A 20,861-nucleotide genomic window follows, 5' to 3' on the forward strand; every position below is an offset into this window, starting at 1 on the left:
GGTAAAGAGGGCCCAGTGGACAGCCTGTCCAAAAATGAGCGCAGATCAAGCATGAAAACAGGAAGAAGGCGTACTGAATTGTGAAAAAGGCAGAAGAAGTGTAACATAGAGTATCGTGGAACAGGCAAGCTGTCATGGTCAAGAGGGCATGGTGTTGGATTACTAAGCGGATGAGCCGTGTTAAAAGCTCTCTCGCGCCAATTTTTTTCTCTTATTTTTCCACTGTTCCCTGTATTGAAACTTGTGTCTATTTAGTGCTGTAACATCCGTGGTGTAACGAAGGAACCTATAATGAAAGCTGATTCCGTACGACTACTCTATTAGCAGCCGAAAGGAAGTGACTTTCGAATGGGAACCGCAAAAGTTTTGATGTCAGGGCAACAAGTCAACCGAATCCTCCACCGGAGAACACGTCTGGTGTGTCATACACGGCATTAGTGACAGCACGTGTGTCATGTGATACGAATCTCTTATCGAGGCACTTTTAATTTGTAGGATTGATGAGTGAGTGAGATATGCCTCCTTGCCCGATTTAGGTGTTCGTGTGAATATGAATGAGATCACTCCCAAGGAAATGATGAAAACATAATAGTTTGTCACATAAGCTGCAACAAATGAACGCAACACTTTCACAATCACACAGTTCCTCTGTACTCTGTCAAAACACATGTTTTTAACGATTTTTAAGTTGCATCCCGTTTTGGAAGTTTTGTCTCTTGAATTTCTTTGTTGTAACATGGTTCACACCCGTTTAATTGCTGTTTTAACTTCTGTGAGATGTCTATGTGGTATCTCCACCGCTCTCACTATTCATCACATTTACTTGCGACGGTAACGTAATCTTACGACATGGCCCATATTTTATATTCTATAACAAATGGACAGTATGACAACTGCTAATACTACAGAAAGAGAACAAACATTTCAGTGACCGAATGGACAGTTTATAATGATGTAAAAAATAAAAAAAATAATAAAAATAAATGGCATTAACGAACTTTGAACATAAGTCGTCTGTTCAGCAGTCCAACACCATGACCACTTAACCACGGAGACGAAACTTTTCCAGTTTGCTCGATGTTCCACTTGTTAAGGTTCGACCGTTCACTACTTCTATTTTGATTTTTTTCATAGTTCAGTACACTTTCTTCCTGTCTTCATGCTTGACCTGTGTTCAGGTTTTGCCGGGCTATGCACTGGGCCATATTATCAATAAATCTGAGGGGGTGCAATGCGAAGCTTCCCTTGAAGTAGAGCAACTCTTCTGAAATCCAAACAGCCGGCCGCTGTGGACGAGCGATTCTAAGGGCTTCAGTCCGGAACCGCGCTGCTGCTACGGTCGCAGGTTAGAATCCTGCCTCGGGCATGGATGTGTGTGATGTCCTTAGGTTATTTAGATTTAAGTAGTTCTAAGTCTAGGGGACTGATGACCTCAGATGTTAAGTCCCATAGTGCTTAGAGCTATCTGAACCATCTGAAATCCAAACTGCGATTTAGTCAGGATATTACTATTGCTCAGGTGAGATACTCTTCTAGAATACGTCACCTTTTCAAACATTTTGGAGAATGATAACAGCAGTGAAATAGGCCGTTAGTTATTGACATCTCTCCTACCACATTTCTTAAAAAGGTGTTTGGCAAAGGCATATTACAGTTTCCCTGGAAAAATGCCTTAAGTTAGTGATACATTATATATTTCAGGATTTACTACATGGGAACAAATGTTTAGACCCTACTGAAAAAAAACATCAGATCCAGACGACCTTTTATTTTCGAGAGAGTACATCATTTTATTTTCAGACGAAATTGGTGATACATTCATATTATTGAATTTTATGAGAGTTTATTTTTCAATGTGGCGATGTGATTCCTTTCTCAGACTGTCTCCATACTTTCAGCTTTATTCAAGGAACGATTGTTAAATGCATTTTCTACCTGTGACTCATCATTTACAGCGTTTCCAGAGTTCACTCGTTGCGTTGTCGTGTTCTGTGGATGGTTGTCCTGTCTCTCGTTTCACTACATTCCATGTAGTCTTAAATCTGTTAGAAGAATTACTGGTATTTGACATAAAGTGCATGTTCCCTGATTTTTAATAACATTGATTGTTAGTAATTTTAAGTAGTTTTTGTAGTGTGCAACTACTGCAGGATGTCTACTTGTTCTTGGCAACACACACATTTCCGCTTTGCTTTCACGAGATGCTTTAACCCGTCTAGTGATCGATGATTTTTTGCATGGCTATTTAACGCCCTTTCTGATTAGTTTCTGTGGAAAGCTTTTTTTTAAATCCTGATATGAATTTATCGCAGAATAGTTTAAATTTTGTGTTAGAGTATGGTTCATTGTGAATTTCATCCCAGGTCACGTCTTGTAAACTATTCTTAAAAACATTTGTCATGGAGTCATTAATTATTCAAATTTCCACTTAATAGTATCCATCCTGTAAGACACTACCTTATTGATCCTAATGTCATCGTGATCAGAGAGAAAATTTGTTACTGGCAAACAGCTATTTTCTTGCATTGAGCTACGCCAAATAAAAATTAGGGCCCTACTGTCTATCTACTGGTTTTGGAAAATTAATTGCTGAGATCATGTTAAGGCTTTGCTGCAGAATCCGAAACTTCAGTGAGAAGCATTAAATCAATGGAGTATAAATAATGGTTGCCACTTAAACATTCACAATACCAGCAGCCCAGGTATCCAGCGGTAGGACAACGGTTGCGCGACTAGAGCGAGGCGCCGCGCCGGTGCTGCCACCTGTCCGCCGCTTTTGATTACAGAAGGGCGGCGCCTGCGGAGGCGCGTGGGAGGCCGCAGACCGCTGTTGACAGAGGCCGTGATTAAATCTGCACGCGGCCAATGCATTATTCCGCGGCAGATGAAGGCCTCCTGTCCAAAGCGACGCCATTCCCTGCCACCCGCTGCCTTCTCGTGCGCACGCGCTTTGCGAGACCCAGATAAACGGCCTTTGCACGAGGCGAGACAATTTACTGGCAAATGACTCCCTGTGCCAGTCTTTCTGTGTCCAACACCCTCCGTCCCTCTACTACCTCCCACACCTTCCCTCATACATGTATCACAACATTTACAAGCGACTGGACACCTTCGTTTACTTCCACACGCCACAACCCTACATAACCTCCTTTTCTAATTACTATAATTTCAAACTGTAGGTCCAACTACCACGAATGTACAGCGTTTATTCTCAAAATTTCGGAAACATTTTCCTTAATTTATTATTTTATTAATTTTAAAACGAGTAAAATTTGTTTTTAAATATTATATCATCAAAAAAATCATGTTTTCAAATAATTCTAAAAAAACTGCATAATACGTAACCATTTCAAATATATTGCATTGATTTGTTCTTTGAAACCCAATACTCCAAATAAAGGGATATTTGTGCTGTCGATAGTCCATCCCCACCCGCATGGGGTGAAGGGAATGAAATAAAGACAGAAAAAAATATATGTTTAGTGGAAGCATCTACTGTGAAACTGGAGGGCTGCCAGAAACGTAAGAAAACTGCAGAAAAGACAAAAAAAGTAAGTAAGTACAAGCCTTGCTCTCCACATCCTACGCAAGAAAACGATCGTCACGTAACGTCTGCGGTGTCTTTGCTACAGTCAAAATAGAACCTCATAATCTGACAGACAGCTGTCGAGATCTGAATAAGATTCCAAAAGATGAACTTTTAACCATTGCAAAACAATATTTACGCGAACTGATCTATTTTTTATACATACGTTTATCAGTGGAAATGAATTACAATCATAAGGAGTTGGATACTTCTACTGAATCAAATAAAGATAATTTGAGAGTAAGTGTGTTTGTGCGCCATATATTTTCCTTAGTCGTTTCTAACGTAACTGTATATTTTGTAGTTACTTTAGAAAACTCTCGACCAGAAATTGGCTGGTTGCTGAAATCTGTCGAGTGTTGACTGCGTCCAAGAATGTACGTTCGTTGAGTGATCAGAATTGATTTATGTGCAAGAAGAAGATAAGAAGAGCAGGAACTGTGACAGTATCATTAAGGATGCGGTTCTTCCAGTGTGAAAGTTGTAAAAATTAACGATTTCAATTGGACAGAGATTTATGTCTGTTGAGAATACCAATATTTATATAAAATCAGATTTAATTTCAATATATTTTCATTTCAACCACCTAATGCTTAAAATTAAGCAATCAACGAAAGTATTTGAACAGAGCTGGGCATCAGTCATCAACGAGAGCTCAAATTGCATAGTAACAATGAATCTGAACAATCATTCTCATTCACAATGACTGGCAATACAGAAAAAGTCTACCTATGCAAGTGCCGCATTCAAGTCTTTTTGCTGCGCAGGATAGCCGCGCGGTCTAGGGCATCTTGCCACGGTCAGGGCGGCTGCCCCCGTCGGAGGTTCGAGTCCTCCCTCGGGCATGGGTGTGTGTGTTGTCCTTATCGTAAGATAGTTTAAGTTAGGTTAAGTAGTGTGTCACCTCAACAGTTTGGTCCCTTAAGAATTCACACACATTTGTACATTTGAACAAGTTGTTAAGGCTTTCGTGGCCACTTGTTGACAAACTGCCTATTGGCTACTGTCTCTGGTTCTTCGGCCGACGTTCATCTAATAAGCCCTCGGACGTTTGCGCGCCAGGTACAGTCGTGGACAAAACGAGCGAGACCCCTCGCCTTTTCGTTATGCTGATCTGCACAGCTTTAAAGTCTGCTACACAGCATGACAGGCAAGGCGACGAAGTGCTACCAACATACTATGCACATGCGTGAAACTGACAAACTATCCGAAACTTGTCAGACTTTTTCAGTCATGTGATAAACTATATTAATGCTGATTAGTGTGTTAAACACAACACGTAAATACACTCCTGGAAATTGAAATAAGAACACCGTGAATTCATTGTCCCAGGAAGGTGAAACTTTATTGACACATTCCTGGGGTCAGATACATCACATGATCACACTGACAGAACCACAGGCACATAGACACAGGCAACAGAGCATGCACAATGTCGGCACTAGTACAGTGTATATCCACCTTTCGCAGCAATGCAGGCTGCTATTCTCCCATGGAGGCGATCGTAGAGATGCTGGATGTAGTCCTGTGGAACGGCTTGCCATGCCATTTCCACCTGGCGCCTCAGTTGGACCAGCGTTCGTCCTGGACGTGCAGACCGCGTGAGACGACGCTTCATCCAGTCCCAAACATGCTCTATGGGGGACAGATCCGGAGATATTGCTGGCCAGGGTAGTTGACTTACACCTTCTAGAGCACGTTGGGTGGCACTGGATACATGCGGACGTGCATTGTCCTGTTGGAACAGCAAGTTCCCTTGCCGGTCTAGGAATGGTAGAACGATGGGTTCGATGATGGTTTGGATGTACCGTGCACTATTCAGTGTCCCCTCGACGATCACCAGTGGTGTACGGCCAGTGTAGGAGATCGCTCCCCACACCATGATGCCGGGTGTTGGCCCTGTGTGCCTCGGTCGTATGCAGTCCTGATTGTGGCGCTCACCTGCACGGCGCCAAACACGCATACGACCATCATTGGCACCAAGGCAGAAGCGACTCTCATCGCTGAAGACGACACGTCTCCATTCGTCCCTCCATTCACGCCTGTCGCGACACCACTGGAGGCGGGCTGCACGATGTTGGGGCGTGAGCGGAAGACGGCCTAACGGTGTGCGGGACCGTAGCCCAGCTTCATGGAGACGGTTGCGAATGGTCCTCGCCGATACCCCAGGAGCAACAGTGTCCCTAATTTGCTGGGAAGTGGCGGTGCGGTCCCCTACGGCACTGCGTAGGATCCTACGGTCTTGGCGTGCATCCGTGCGTCGCTGCGGTCCGGTCCCAGGTCAACGGGCACGTGCACCTTCCGCCGACCACTGGCGGCAACATCGATGTACTGTGGAGACCTCACGCCCCACGTGTTGAGCAATTCGGCGGTACGTCCACCCGGCCTCCCGCATGCCCACTATACGCCCTCGCTCAAAGTCCGTCAACTGCACATACGGTTCACGTCCACGCTGTCGCGGCATGCTACCAGTGTTAAAGACTGCGATGGAGCTCCGTATGCCACGGCAAACTTGCTGACACTGACGGCGGCGGTGCACAAATGCTGCGCAGCTAGCGCCATTCGACGGCCAACACCGCGGTTCCTGGTGTGTCCGCTGTGCCGTGCGTGTGATCATTGCTTGTACAGCCCTCTCGCAGTGTCCGGAGCAAGTATGGTGGGTCTGACACACCGGTGTCAATGTGTTCTTTTTTCCATTTCCAGGAGTGTATAAGATATAAATGAAAGAAGAAACGCTAATTAATATGAACTGTACTAATAAAAATGAATTTCAGCTTATCGAGATAACATAACGGTTTTAAGACAAAGTACCCCAGATCGTTACAAATTAGCAAAATATTATGCGCATTCGGCCGTGAAACCGTCTGTATTAACTTTCAGACCAGTCATACAGGATTACCATTGCTGACCTACCGTGAAAGTGTGAAAATATAACAATGCGTGAAGATTCATAACAAAATTCAGTTAAAAATCATTCAGTGCCACACCTCAGTCAATTCAGTTTCTGACAGAAGCCAAAAAAGTAGGCAGTAAGAAGCATAAAATTCTACAAGAGGTTCATATTGACATCCACAGACCGAAAGTAGAGAATAAAGGTAGCAATAAAACGTATTGGGGGAACGAGAATTTCTTAAAATTGCTTTACTGATAGTCTATCTGCCTCCATCGAGATTAGAACCGAAAACAAACCAGACCTCCCTTGTAGTAACATACACCTTTCACTACGCTGGCAGACAACCCAGGCAAACAGCCCTCTGTTATTACCCCAGACATGAATAAGCCGGCAATTTCGCAATGAAAATGGCAAAATGATCTGCAGTTTCTGTTGCATAGAGCTTTCTGGATTCAAAAAAAGGAAATTTTCTACCTTTATGTCACCGCTTATGTGACAATCATTCGGGATGTTTATCGAAATAACAAAATACTGCTATTAGCGAGTAAATTTAGTGGGATACTTCTGCATCACCCAAGGAAATAATCGGCTACAAAGCTGCCAAACGTATTCTACAATGTTTCGAATTCTCAGATGGTTCAAATGCCTCCAAGCACTATGGGACTTAACATCTGAGGTCATCAGTCCCCTACACTTAGAACTACTTAAACCTAACTAACTTAAAGACATCACACTCATCCATGCCCGAGGTAGGATTCGAACCTGCGACCATAGCAGCAGCGCGGTTCCGTTCGAATTCTCCATTAGACTCGCCACAGCCAGAAAACGTTCATTAGGAAGGGAGGTCTGGTTTGTTTTCGGTTCTAATCTCGATGGAGACATATAGACTATCAGTAAAGCAATTTTAAGAAATTCTCGTGCCCCAATACGTTTTATTGTTACCTTTATTCTGTACCGGCGCCCTGTGGATGTCAATATGAACCTCCTGTAGCATTTCATACTTGCTACTGCCTACTTTCTTCACTTCTGTCAGGAACTGAAATGACTGAGTTGTGGTACTGAATGATTTTTAACTGAATTTCGTTATGAATCTTCACGCATTGTTATATTTTCACACTGTCACGGTAGGTCAGCAATGGTAATCCAGTATGACTGGTCTGAAAGTTAACACAGACGGTTTCACGGCCGAATGCGCATAATATTTTGCTAATTTGTAACGATCTGGGGTACTTTGTCTTAAAACCGTTATGTTATCTCGATAAGCTGAAATTCATTTTTATTAGTACAGTTCATACTAATTAGCGTTTTTTTTTCTTTCATTTATATCTTATATTTACGTGTTGTGTTTAACACACTAATCAGCATTAATATAGTTTATCACATGACTGAAAAAGTCTGACAAGTTTCGGATAGTTTGTCAATTTCACGCCTGTGCATAGTATGTTGGTAGCACTTCGTCGCCTTGCCTGTTATGCTGTGTAGCAGACTTTAAATCTGTGCGGCGAGCGATCTCGCTCGTTTTGTCCACAACTGCACATATAGTCTGCGGCCGCGAGCTCAGCTCCAGTTCACCACCGGCAATGGAGGGTGAAGCTTTGACAATGCCAGTCACTCGTGATGGCGAAACGTCAGTGAAATCTTTAGATGAATGTCGGCCGAAGAACCCGAGATAGATGCCAATAGGCAGTTTGTCATTTGAACAAGTCTTTTTAAATTCCAAGAAACGTTGTTTATTGACATCATGTAAAATAGTGGCAGCAGCAAAAACCCAACTCTGGAACTATCTCTCTGATTACGTCAGCGAACTGAATAACATCATATACGTAGGGTTAGTGGCACATCTACTATAATAACAAGATCTGTCTCTGACCTGTTTGAAGCCCTTATCTTATTACAACTAAGGACTCTTTCTTCCAACCACATCTTCCTCGTTTCCCAAAGCCTGTAGCTGACCCAAACGTCTCAATTTCTCGACCTGAGACTCACTATATTAGAAAATATCACTCTTGTACACCTATAAAACATTTATCTGCTGCAATTACTCTCATTCTTATTCTTATTCTTATTATTGGTACTAGTAATAGTATTACCATCGTTACTGACTTTATTAGTTCTTAGTCAATACTGTTATTTCTCTTATCATTAAAAGACGTTTAAATAATTTTTTATCCTGTTAATGTCATTTTACACTATCCAGTCACATTAATGTGACCAACTGTTAAAAGCCTGAATACTCACCTTTTGCAGCCCTATCGAGGTGTCCCACAGATTCGCGACTGGATTTAAATCTGGAGAGTCTGGTGGTCAGTGGTGAACAGTAAACTCATGAGGGTGCTCTTCAAACCACGCATGTACACTGCGAGCTGCGTGTGATGGAGCTCTACGTCTGTGCTTACGTCTGTTGATCCAGAATGACGAGATGACTCCGGCCTGGGTCTTGGTAACAACTGCTGCAGGTTGTTTGCTTTCAGATGTTTCACACCGTATGTGCCAAAGGCTGTCTGTCCTGTGGAGCATGAAACGTAACTCATCTAAAAAGGCCACCCGTCGTCAGTCAGTGAACATTTAGTTGAGGTACTGGCGTGCAAATTCCAGCCTCCATCACGAATGAACAGCTGTCAGCGTGAGGCCATGAACCAGGAATCTACTTCGGAAGTCCATACGCAGCAATATTTGCCAATCGGTTGTTGAGAATACGCTGTTAGTAGCCCCTTGGCTCATCTGTGTGATTAGATGCTCAACAGTCATACGTCTCGGCAGCAGCCGTTCACCCCTATCATCTATGGTCCGTGTTGCACCACACCTTGATGCCAGTTTCGGACAGCATCATTTTGTCGTCACAGTATAATTTAACGACTGTGGCACCAGAACAGTTTACGAACTTAGCCGTTTCGGAAATGCTTCCACCCTTGGTCCAAAAATCAATGATCACGCCCTTTTGGACACCAAATAAATCGCTCCTTTTCCACAATATTTTCACTGTTTTCAGTATTCCTCGACATGCTTTATATACCTTCCACTGCTAGTGCTACCACTTGCCGTCTGTGAGTGCTTATTGCACGTTGACGTCGAACATAGGTGGTGGTCACATTAATGTGACCCGACCGTGTATTACCATTTATCAAATGTCATTTCTGAAGCAACCGTGGTGCAAAAAGTACTGAATCCTCGAAGCCCGCATCAGAAGGCCTTATATGCAAAAGCATGTATCAGCCAGGAAGTGAATGAACCATATACACTGTTAGTTATCAAATTGTTTTACTCCTATTTAAATGTTTTTACAAGTGTAACTACAGTTAACAAACTGTAAGGTACAACCATTTACAAAGTCTCTATAGAATTAAAATAAGATCAATCTTGACTCCAAACAAAATGTTTGAAAACGTTTCTCCGTGTCTTGCATGTAATGCTTTATTGATTTCTTTATTCATTTATTTAACCTCTCCATATTAGGGCCTTCAGAAAAGGTGTTATGTATATAGTACTTTTTACATCACAGTTATTTAAAAAACGGCAATATTTTAATCTATTACCAACTTAACACTGAAATTGGATAATGTGAATAATGGCACTGAAAGAGAGAGAGAGAGAGAGAGAGATTATGTACAACCCGTCAAGGGGAAAAGACACACCTAACGGGCAAAATGCGTTGTGAATATTGTTCAGTTTGTCGGTCTTTTAGCATTAACCATTACTATGACTTAAGTTAATCATTTACGAAAATAGTAATTGAAAAACTACTATTCAAGGAATTGCAAACTACTATTGATCTTTCACCCAGTGGATATATGAGGGTGATATACACTGCTTTATGTCTTTGTTGCCTCCCCAGCATGCAAAAAGTGTACTTCTATTAATGACAACCTATTGAAAGACTCCCGGTCTGACACATCTGATTTTTATTCCATAAATACCATTAATCTCAATTACAGTCATGTATCTACGACTTCATTTCTATTGGATGTTAACAACACTAATGATGTCAGTGAATGTATTTATAAGCCTTCTCTATTTTGAATTGTACGCGGGATAGTAAATTTCACTTGTGAGCCTTGGTCTGATGCTTCGGTTTTATGACACAGCAGAGGCTGCGGGCTGAGGATCCTGCAGAGACGGAGGTGACTTCTCAGACTCACGCCGACTGGAACAAGGGCAACGCCTTTGGCCAGCTGGGGCGAGGTACTTTGCCGACCAATATTTTCTTTACGGCACCGTTCATGTGGACTCACACACACATTTCTTCCATGAACAGTAGAAAGACAGTGCACAACGCATGGTTTGGGCTAAAAACGAGAGGATAGTGAACAGTGGAGAGTGTCGCTCGTAGTAACCAAATGGCCGTTTCACAACTATGGCCCATGTTGGTGAAAAGATACTTGGTAGAGGCCACTGAACTAAGCACGGTGACTTCTCGGAAGGCAGGTGGAATGGGAAACAGTTTCAATAGATTCCTATCTCATATTGCTCTGTGAGAACAACGCCATTCAGCTTTGTTTACTCCGTTTTCGGTCTTCAAGAGCAAATTTCGACAGCTTGACACTATACATAGTGCTATGAGGATTTCTTCCTCCAAAAGGGGAAATATTTTCTTACTGGGCGCTCTTAATACTCAAAAATCTGAGACTAAGAGCTGAATTTCTGGAAATTTTCTATGCGGGAAAATCAGGGATTGGCGTAAGTTCATAGATGGATTGGTGGTGGTTAGTGTTTAACGTCCCGTCGACAACGAGGTCATTAGAGACGGAGCGCAAGCTCGGGTTAGGGAAGGATTGGGAAGGAAATCGGCCGTGCCCTTTCAAAGGAACCATCCCGGCATTTTCCTGAAACGATGTAGGGAAATCACGGAAAACCTAAATCAGGATGGTTGGAGACGGGATAAAGATGGATTGATGGGGTTTAAATGCCAGAACTACGAGAGGTCGTTAGTCCCTGAATCTTACGTGTGTCAAGCCGGGAATAATCCTCAGAGAGGAAGAACACAAAAGACAAATCAAGAAAAGCAAGAGACAGAAGCAAGAATGGTGAGAGAGCGGAAGAGTTCGTTCAAATGGGTCAAATGGCTCTAAGCATTATGGAACTTAACATCGGAGGTCATCAGTCCCCTAGACTTAGAACTACTTAACCTACCTAACACACATCCATGCCCGAGGCAGGATTCGAACCTGCGACCGTAGGAGCCGTGTGGTTCCGGATTGAAGCGTCTAGAACGGCTCGACCACTGGAGGGCCCCAGAAGACGTTGTGCATCGGAGGGCGCACCCTCTGCATCCGGCCAGTGCTTCTAACCCCTCCATTACCAAAATAAAATTAACTAAACGGACAAGTTGAAGAAGTCTCGAGAAGGAGAACAACGACGACGAGACAATAATCCAACGGCAGATGTAAATGAGTAAGTGTAAATAAAAAGATGAAGAGCAGGTGCCAGGCCAGACCACCGAGCAAAGGCGACGGTGCACCCCTCCAATGTCTTAAGCGGCCAACTAGGCTAATGTGCCCCAGCCATAGAGAAAAGTAAAAAAGAGTTTCACGAGTAAAGCATAAAACCAGAGCAGCCACTTCGTCATCATCTACCATCACCAGACGTAGCGCGTCAGTAAGTATACGTTTTCACCATAAGATGGCTAAAGTAGACCAGTCCTGCAGAACGTGGGCCACCATTCGATGGGCACTGGTGTGAATCCTTTCGTCGAAGGATATGGGCGTGGGTCAGCTGAGTGTGGCCAGTACGAAGCCCACAGGGAACAATAGATTTCCTGTGAATATCACGAAGGGAAGACTGCCACATGATCGTGGTCTTCTTTATGGTCCGCACTTTATTCGGAAAAAACAGGGTACACCAATCCCATTCCAAGCTTGCAACAACTGACGGCGTGGAGTCGACTGAAGGTCTCGTTCCAGTACCTTCATCTCCAAAGGCGGCATCCTGGTAGCCAACTTGGCCAACTGGTCAGCATGTTCGTTCCCAGGGATCCCAAAGTGACCAGGGGTAAATAGAAAGCCATCTGTCGATTATGCAGCTTGGTTGAGTTCATATAGGAGAACCTGGATAGTCACAACCAATGGGTGTCGAGGTTAGTACTGGTGGATAGCTTGAAGACTACTCAGTGAGTCACAGCCGATTAAGAACGTCTCGCCAGTGCAAGAACGAGGCTGGCTGATCGCTCATGCAATGGCCACCAACTCTGCATGAGTACACTGCATCGTTTCGTCAGGGAGAGTCAGCAGCTCGTGGTCTAGTGGCTAGCCTTGCTGCCTCTGGATCACGGGGTCCCAGGTTCGATTCCCGGCCGAGTTGGGGACTTTCTCTGCCTGGGGAGTGGGTGTTTGTGTTGTCCTCATCATTTCATCCTCATCTTCATCATTAGTGATCGTGGCTATATTGGACTGTGTAAAACTGAGACTTTGCATGGGCGCTGATGACCGCACAGTTGAGCACCCTACAAACCAAACATCATCATCGGCAGGGAGTGTAGTTCACTGCACCTCGCATGTGTGTAGGCAAAACTGTCCGTGCATTAGATTTGGTGGACTAAGAAACAAATCGGTTACTTAGGATAGTTAGGTAGAATGGTGTAGAACGGCGTCGGCGGGAAGCTGGCTGGAGAAATCTTTAACCTGGTATTAAGTGGAGGAATATACAGGGCCTCATTGGCCGGAATTCAGGGCATCTTTCTTCACTCAGTGAGTGTGCTTTATGGCGAGTACTTCGCTCAGAGTGGGGATAGGAGGTGGCTTGGGGAACACATCGGGCAAGGACTGCGAGGAGAAGACTCGATGCTAAAATTTCGAAGAATACACTCGTTCGGTGTTAACACTGGAGACTTTAGGGGCTTCAGTGACGAGGTGCAGCAGCGAGCAGAATTCCTGCTCTGAGAGACAGCCCGTGCATTGTCTGACGAGTGATGGCACAGCCATCTGGACCGTATGCTGCTCGCAGCTCTACACATCGATTACGGCGAGTTGCCTGGGGGCGTCGGCTGGGGGGCCGCGTTTCCCGCTATTAAGTTGTTAAGATGTTAACTATTTCTGAAATCCCCAGTACCTTTTCTGACAGCTTTTTCGAGATGATTGGTTATTGCTCTGTCTCATTTATTTGTCCTAATTAATTGTTGATTTTTTCTTGTGCCCAATAAAGAATCATGTTAATGTTACGTTTGAAGAATGTGCTCTGAGGATAGTTACAATAAACTCAAATTCACTTGGACCAAGACTTTAACTCAGTAGTTAGTGAACCCCTTTTTCTCGGCTGTATACTCTTAACAAGCCCACCGCCCCTCATCTATCTACAAATCCGTTGCACGCAGTTGTTAATCCAGAATGTGAAGTGTTTGGAGAGCGATCTGACCTATCCGTACTCCAGCTGAAGTAGGTTCCTATAGCTATCGGAAGAGTCGCGTTCATAGATCCGTTGGCGCTTCTTGTCACTTAACCTACAAGTGTACAACGAAAATACAAAAACACATCAAATCATTTAAATTTGAATGTGATCTGCCTACGAGTTTGTCTCATTAGAATTTAGTGTTGATTATTCGAGGATAAAGACGATTGAACAAATAGCAAACATACTTCGTATATATGGGATATAACGATGAAACAGTGGGTACTCAAGTGGGTAAAATACTAGAATATTTTACATTCTACACGAACAAACTTTGTTTTTGGCTAATAGCACCATGTGCAAAAGGAAGAAGGAATACCATATTGGTGTCTCGTATAAATAAAACATAGTAAATTAGATTTTACATAAAAAGTAGTTTCTCAAGATAGAAACGATTGAACTTCCCTAGTATACTGCACACAGTGTGTCTGTTGCGAACGCTAGGTGTTTTCTTTGATTTAACGAAGGCTTTTGACTGTGTTGACCACAAAATATTGTCCGCAGCTCGTGGTCGTGCGGTAGCGTTCTCGCTTCCCGCGCCCGGGTTCCCAGGTTCGATTCCCGGCGGGGTTCGGGATTTTCGCTGCCTCGTGATGACTGGGTGTTGTGTGATGTCCTTAGGTTAGTTAGGTTTAAGTAGTTCTAAGTTCTAGGGGACTGATGACCTCAGATGTTAAGGCCCATGGTGCTCAGAGCCATTTTGAACCACAAAATATTACTGCAGAAGTTGGACCATTATGGAGTAAGGGGAGTAGCTTACAATTGGTTCGCCTCTTACTTTAAGAACAGAAAGCAGAAGGTAATTCTCCGCAATATTGAGAGTGGTAATGAAGTTCAGTCCCAATGGGGCACTGTTAAGTGGGGTGTTCCCCAAGAGTCGGTGCTGGGGCCGCTGCTGTTTCTTATTTATATAAATGATATGCCTTCTAATATTACAGGTGATTCAAAAATATTTCTATTTGCTGATGACAGCAGCTTCGTAGTGAAGGCTCTTGTGTGTAATATTGAAACATTATCAAATAATGTAGTTCATGAAATAAGTTCGTGGCTTGTGGAAAATAATTTGATGCTAAACCACAATAAGACTCAGTTTTTACAGTTTCTATCTCACAATTCAACAAGAACTGATATTTTGATCAGACAGAATGGGCATATTATAAGCGAGACGGAACAGTTCAAGTTCCTAGGCGTTCGGATAGATAGTAAGCTGTTGTGGAAAGCCCATGTCCAGGATCTTGTTCAGACACTAAATGCTGCTTTATTTACCATTAGAACAGTATCTGAAATAAGTGACAGTTCAACACGAAAAGTAGTCTACTTCGCATATTTTCATACACTTATGTCATATGGTATTCTTTTTTGGGGTAATTCTTCTGTTTCAAAAATGGTATTTTTGGCTCAAAAACGGGCTGTTCGAGCTATATGTGGTGTAAGTTCGAGAACCTCTTGTCGACCCCTGTTCAATAGTCCAGGAATTTTGACATTGCCCTCACAGTATATATTTTCTTTAATGTCGTTTGTTGTTAACAATATTAGCTTATTCCCAAGAGTTAGCAGCTTTCACTCAGTTATTACTAGGCAGGAATCAAATCTGCATGTGGAATGCACTTCCTTGACTCTTGTGCAGAAAGGTGTGCACTATTCTGCTGCATCCATTTTCAATAAGCTACCACGAGAACTTAAAAATCTTAGCAGTAGCCCAAGCGCTTTTAAGTCCAAACTGAAGAGTTTCCTCATGGCTCACTCCTTCTATTCTGTCGAGGAGCTCCTGGAAGAGCTGAAAAATTAAGCAAATTCCAGTGTTACATTGTTGATTTTCTTTATTTAAACTTACGAATTGTCGCCTGAATACGTTTCTTGTATTTCATTTTATCTGTTTCTACTATCGTGTTATAATTTCATGTATTGACTCGTTCCGTGACCATGGAGACTTCTCCTTAATTTGGTCCCACGGAACAATAAATAAATAAATCAATAAAATGCTTTATTCTTGCGAGACACCAATACGGTATTCCTTCTTCCTTTTCCACATGGTGATATATATATTTCCTGTGATTTCCGTACCCCATTCGATAAAAAGGGAACCCTGTTAGGAGCCACTTTTCCTCAGAAACGGGTAAAGGTATCACGATTAACTTTATTTCAATTACTACGGTCTATGGAACTTTGGCGGTGTAAAACATTTAAAGGCCCTAATTCAATGTAAAAAGAAAAAAAGATACGGACATTGATGACACGTATTTTGATAGTCGCGAACTCACTCATATAAACCTACGGACGAACTCCCTATATACATAATTAAGTTTTTACGCAATCTTCAGAGCGTGAACCCTACCCACATTTGTCCAGTTTTCTTTTTAAATTCTCCACAACTGAAATTTGTTTCCAACTCTACATAATAACATTCTTTGACAAAAATTGTGTTCCTCCAAGCTATTTCTTGTAGTTAGAGAATATACGAAAGTTGCAACTTTAATAGTGGCAACTATTTATTTACAGCTCATACAAAATAAATACGTGTTTCAGAGTTTTACTGACCTTCAAAGTAGTCGCCAGCATTGTGTATAACACTTTGCCAGCGATGTGGAAGTCGTAAGATACTTTTAGCAGTACCAGTTGTGTTGATAGTTTGAGCGGCGCGGTCCATGCCTGACGAATTTGTAGCAGTTCTGAAGCGAATGCCGTGAAGTGTTTCCTTCAGTTTAGAAATCGAGTTGAACTCATGAGGGCATAGGGTAGTGCAGTAGGTGGAATAGCACCTAGCAGCCGCATCAGTCAAACAAATCCATTTGCACTGTACGTGCTTGAGCATTGTCCTGCAAAATGATGGTCAAGTCCTGCAGAAAATGTCATCACTTCTGTATCTATGCTGTTCATTTTAGGAACACAACCTACGACCAGCTTAGAGACTCTGTCCTCATCAAATCCTCCCCTTTCCATACACATCTCTAGTGCATTCCTTGCATCACCTTTGGCCCCCATACATCTCTGACCACTTTCTTGCATCCTTCTCTCCTCATCAGCCCCAACCTCCTCGTCGTCCGTCGAACCTCACTGATGTCATCACAAAACTCAGCCCTGTGATCATGGAGAAGGAGGTTTTGGCAGAACTAAACGCCCACCTCGTCCTGGAAATCTGCTCGACCTTCCATATTTACAACTCCTCTGGCCCAACCTTTCTCATACACGTCTTTACTGAGTCTGTCTCCTCCATAGATCACCTCCTCGCACAGGGAGCCCAGATTTTAACTCACCTCCACTCCGTTGACCTGTCCCATTCCCCTTCTCAATTCTACCGTTGCCAGAGCTGCCTCCTGTACAAAACCTTACCCAAAACTGTAAGAACTCCTCCCCCAATCTGCCCCCATTGTAAAGTCTCACACTTCCCTAAACAGTTTCCTAACCTCGCTTTTCCCCCTTCCTGCAATACTTGCAACGAACCTCACCCCACTTACTCCTCCAAATGCAAAGCCAAACACCATCCCACCAACCCTGAGCTCACTGTCCCTGTTCAACCCATCGACCAGTCCATACACCCCAACAATTCCTTCCACCCTCCCCCTATGGCTGAAGACATCAACCGATTCCTGACCGTCATCCTGCAGAACATCCACACCTTCCAACGTCCCCACACCCTCCAGCAAATTTTCCTTGCTGCCTGCTTTTTTTCCATTTGAATACCTACATCACCTATTCCCACAACCAGACCCACTTTACCTTCACCCACCTAGACACCCTCAGTTAAGCCCCTCTCTCCTCCCCCAACTTCCTCCCCACTCCCACCTCCTAGTGTGTCAACAGTATTGTCTCCTCTACCTAAACATTTGCTCCCTTCCTGCGAATAAATACCTCTTGATGCATACCCTGTCCCAGCACCAGGTCGACTCCTTCATCCTTAATGAAACTTTCCTCCAAACTCACCATGTTGTCCAAACCTCTCTCTATCTCCTTCACCGCACTGACAATCCACTTCCTCTCGCCTGAGGTGGGGTCGCTATTGGCCACCTCAAGCATCTCCCTGTCCGGCAACAACCCCTACTCAGTGACCCAACTGAACACCATCTCCCCAGCATCTTTTTCCCTCCCTCACCACACCTGTGCCACTATCTATATCTGTCCTGCAGCTTCCCTCTCCTATGACTTCATTTACCATGTGGACCATACCTTCTCCACCTCTGTAATTGCCACCTGTCTCAACATCCACAGCCATGACCCTGCCACCCTTTGGCGGTGGCTTCAGTTCCTTGCTACCTTCCATGGTGACCTTGCTCCTCTCCCAAAACACATCCATCCTGAAAGCAACTCCACCATGGATGTTATCCTTGCTTCCGCCAACCTCCTCAGTCATATCTCTGTGGACATTGGTAGTGACCACCTCCCCATCCACACTGTCTCCTCCACCAGTGACCCCCCTCCAGCCCCATGCTCAGCTGCCCCTCCAAACTCTGTCCATGACTACTGCCATGTCAATTGGGATGCCTCCGAGGAATCCATTGCCTCACTGGTTGACAGCCGTCCCCTCACCTTTCACTGTCCCACTGACATCACCCATGCCTCTTCCTTCCTTCAGAAGATCATCACTGTTGCTGTGGAGGCCCATGTTCCTACCAAACTCATCCACCCTCAAAACCCTACGCTTCCTCCACAGGCTGTCCTTCTTTGTGGATCGTGCAGGCTCTACCACTCCTTCCTCCTTCCACCCTCCCCCTATGGCTGAAGACATCAACCAATACACTCATCCACCACCGGTAGTTACAGCAACGCATCTGGAACCTCCTTATAGCAGAGAAACGCCGGGACTGGCGCCAGACAAGCACATGCCTCAACTCCACACTCCCTGTCAACTCCTCCAAGTACTAGTAAGCCTTCCACCATCTTACTGGAAGCCATCCCACACCACATTACCCTATTCTCCATAACAATCGCCCCTTCCCTGACAACCTCAGGAAGGCTAACCATTTTGCTTCCCACCTATCTGAGGTCTTCTCCATTCCTGACGATCCCCATTTTGATTACTCCCTCTTCCCCACCATACTTGAATGTACCGATATCTCTGTCCCACCACTCGCCCCTTGTTTCCAGTACTTGGATCAGTTACCCCCTCAGAATACAACACTCCCATCACTGCACATGACATCATACTCATCCTCTGCTCCAAACGCAACACCAGCCCTGTATATATAAGTATATATACTTGAATATTTCTGGTATCTCAACTGCAGATTTTTCAGCGCTCATTTAGCGTTAGGACTCTGTATCTCAGAATGAGCAAAAATGAACTTGTACCATTATTGAAATAAGCCCATCATACATATACTGAAACGCTACCTTACAAATCCGACAGCAGTAAAGCAGCAGTACTGACAATGACAACAGTTACATATTTCTCCACGCAACATTTCGGTAAGGCTGCCACAGAAAAATTTCCAACAATACCCGCCTGTGTGACAGGACATGTCATTCGCTATATAATATGGTGGCCTTCGTCTTATCCACATTGCAAACCAGATTATCATTTCACATCTACTGGCTGTAACCACATCGTCAAACATAAAAATCTTTAAACTACATACCGTGCTGTTCTCAGCTCACGTTTTAAAACATTAAAGCCTTTTGTTCTGCATTAACCTCCAAAAAAGAGAAATTCTTATTTACCACTTACTGTGTGAGCCTAAGATAGCAGATGATAGGGCTTGAATCTTACAAAATTTTAAAATTTTCAGTGGATGTTGACACGTTGCTACGAGTGTGACAGACGCAAGTCGTATTGTGGCATTGCTTTGGTTTTATTATATTGCGTGGTGTAGTATAACTATGCGTGTGAAAATAGATACATGACTGTAATGAAATGTAAGTTTTAACGAAGATTTGCGCTGTTAAAAGTGGTCTGGTACTACTGATTAAAAATACAAGTATAGTTGTAATTACGTACGAGGCTGTCGCATATCAGTACTCTACGGAGGTTATAAGAAGACCAATGTGGCACAGTTTTTCGGTTTGCTGCGTTCGGGCGGAAAGAACTCGTCCTGTATACTTGTATGATGTCTACCTTTTTGTATTCATGTAATGGTTTCTAACGATGAATATGAACATTTGCTACTCACAGGTACATTGGTGGACTGTATGATTACACTTACATTTACATTTTTGTGTGCTATGGTTTGAAAATGGACGTGATGGTCCGAAATTAGTCACCACAAAGAGATGATTATTATCGCAACTGTGACGGATATTTGGAAAAAATAAAAATACTTCGGGCCGTTGTTGCTGGTCCTACCCTCCATTATGTTGGAACTTCATTATGTAGCTTACCTTATTGTTCATATTACAAACCGTATAAGTTCTTACCTAGACAGTCTTGGAACTAGAATGACCACGTCAACACAGCGTCTGACACAATAAGCGTCTAAGCTTAACCGTGTTTAACCTGTATAAAGAGAGGTAACATAGTATTGCAGATATACCAGCTGTGTTTACAAACCTATAAAAATAATAAAAACAATACTGCAGCTATTTAACATAAATCAGTAACTATCAACAGACGTTATAAAGTAAATAAAAACAATGATATATTATGCGAAAAACGGATCACTGAACGTTCTGTGTGGAAAAATAGGTGGGTAATGTGGTACTAATTAAGATTACATTAACTGTACGCAGTTGTGCAGATCACACCAATCTCAAGAAAGGAAATAGGAATAATTAGCTGAATTAATGTCCCATATCACTGATGTCGGTTTGCAGTAGAATTCTTGGAATATATACTGTGTTAGAACATTATAAATTACCTCGAAGAAAATGATCTGTTGTCAAGCAGTCAGCGCGGATTAAGAAAATGTTTCTCTGAAATACAACTTCATTCAGACAAAGTAATGACTACTGTCGAAGAGTATGTCAAACTAATCCTATATTTGTAGATTTCCAGGAGGCTTTTGACATCGTTTATCACAAATGACTCCAGATCAAATCCATGCCTGTGGAGTATGTCAGTTGTGCGACTGGATT

Source organism: Schistocerca americana, chromosome 3 (assembly GCF_021461395.2).
Source record: "Schistocerca americana isolate TAMUIC-IGC-003095 chromosome 3, iqSchAmer2.1, whole genome shotgun sequence".
Classification (NCBI taxonomy): Eukaryota; Metazoa; Arthropoda; class Insecta; order Orthoptera; family Acrididae; genus Schistocerca; species Schistocerca americana.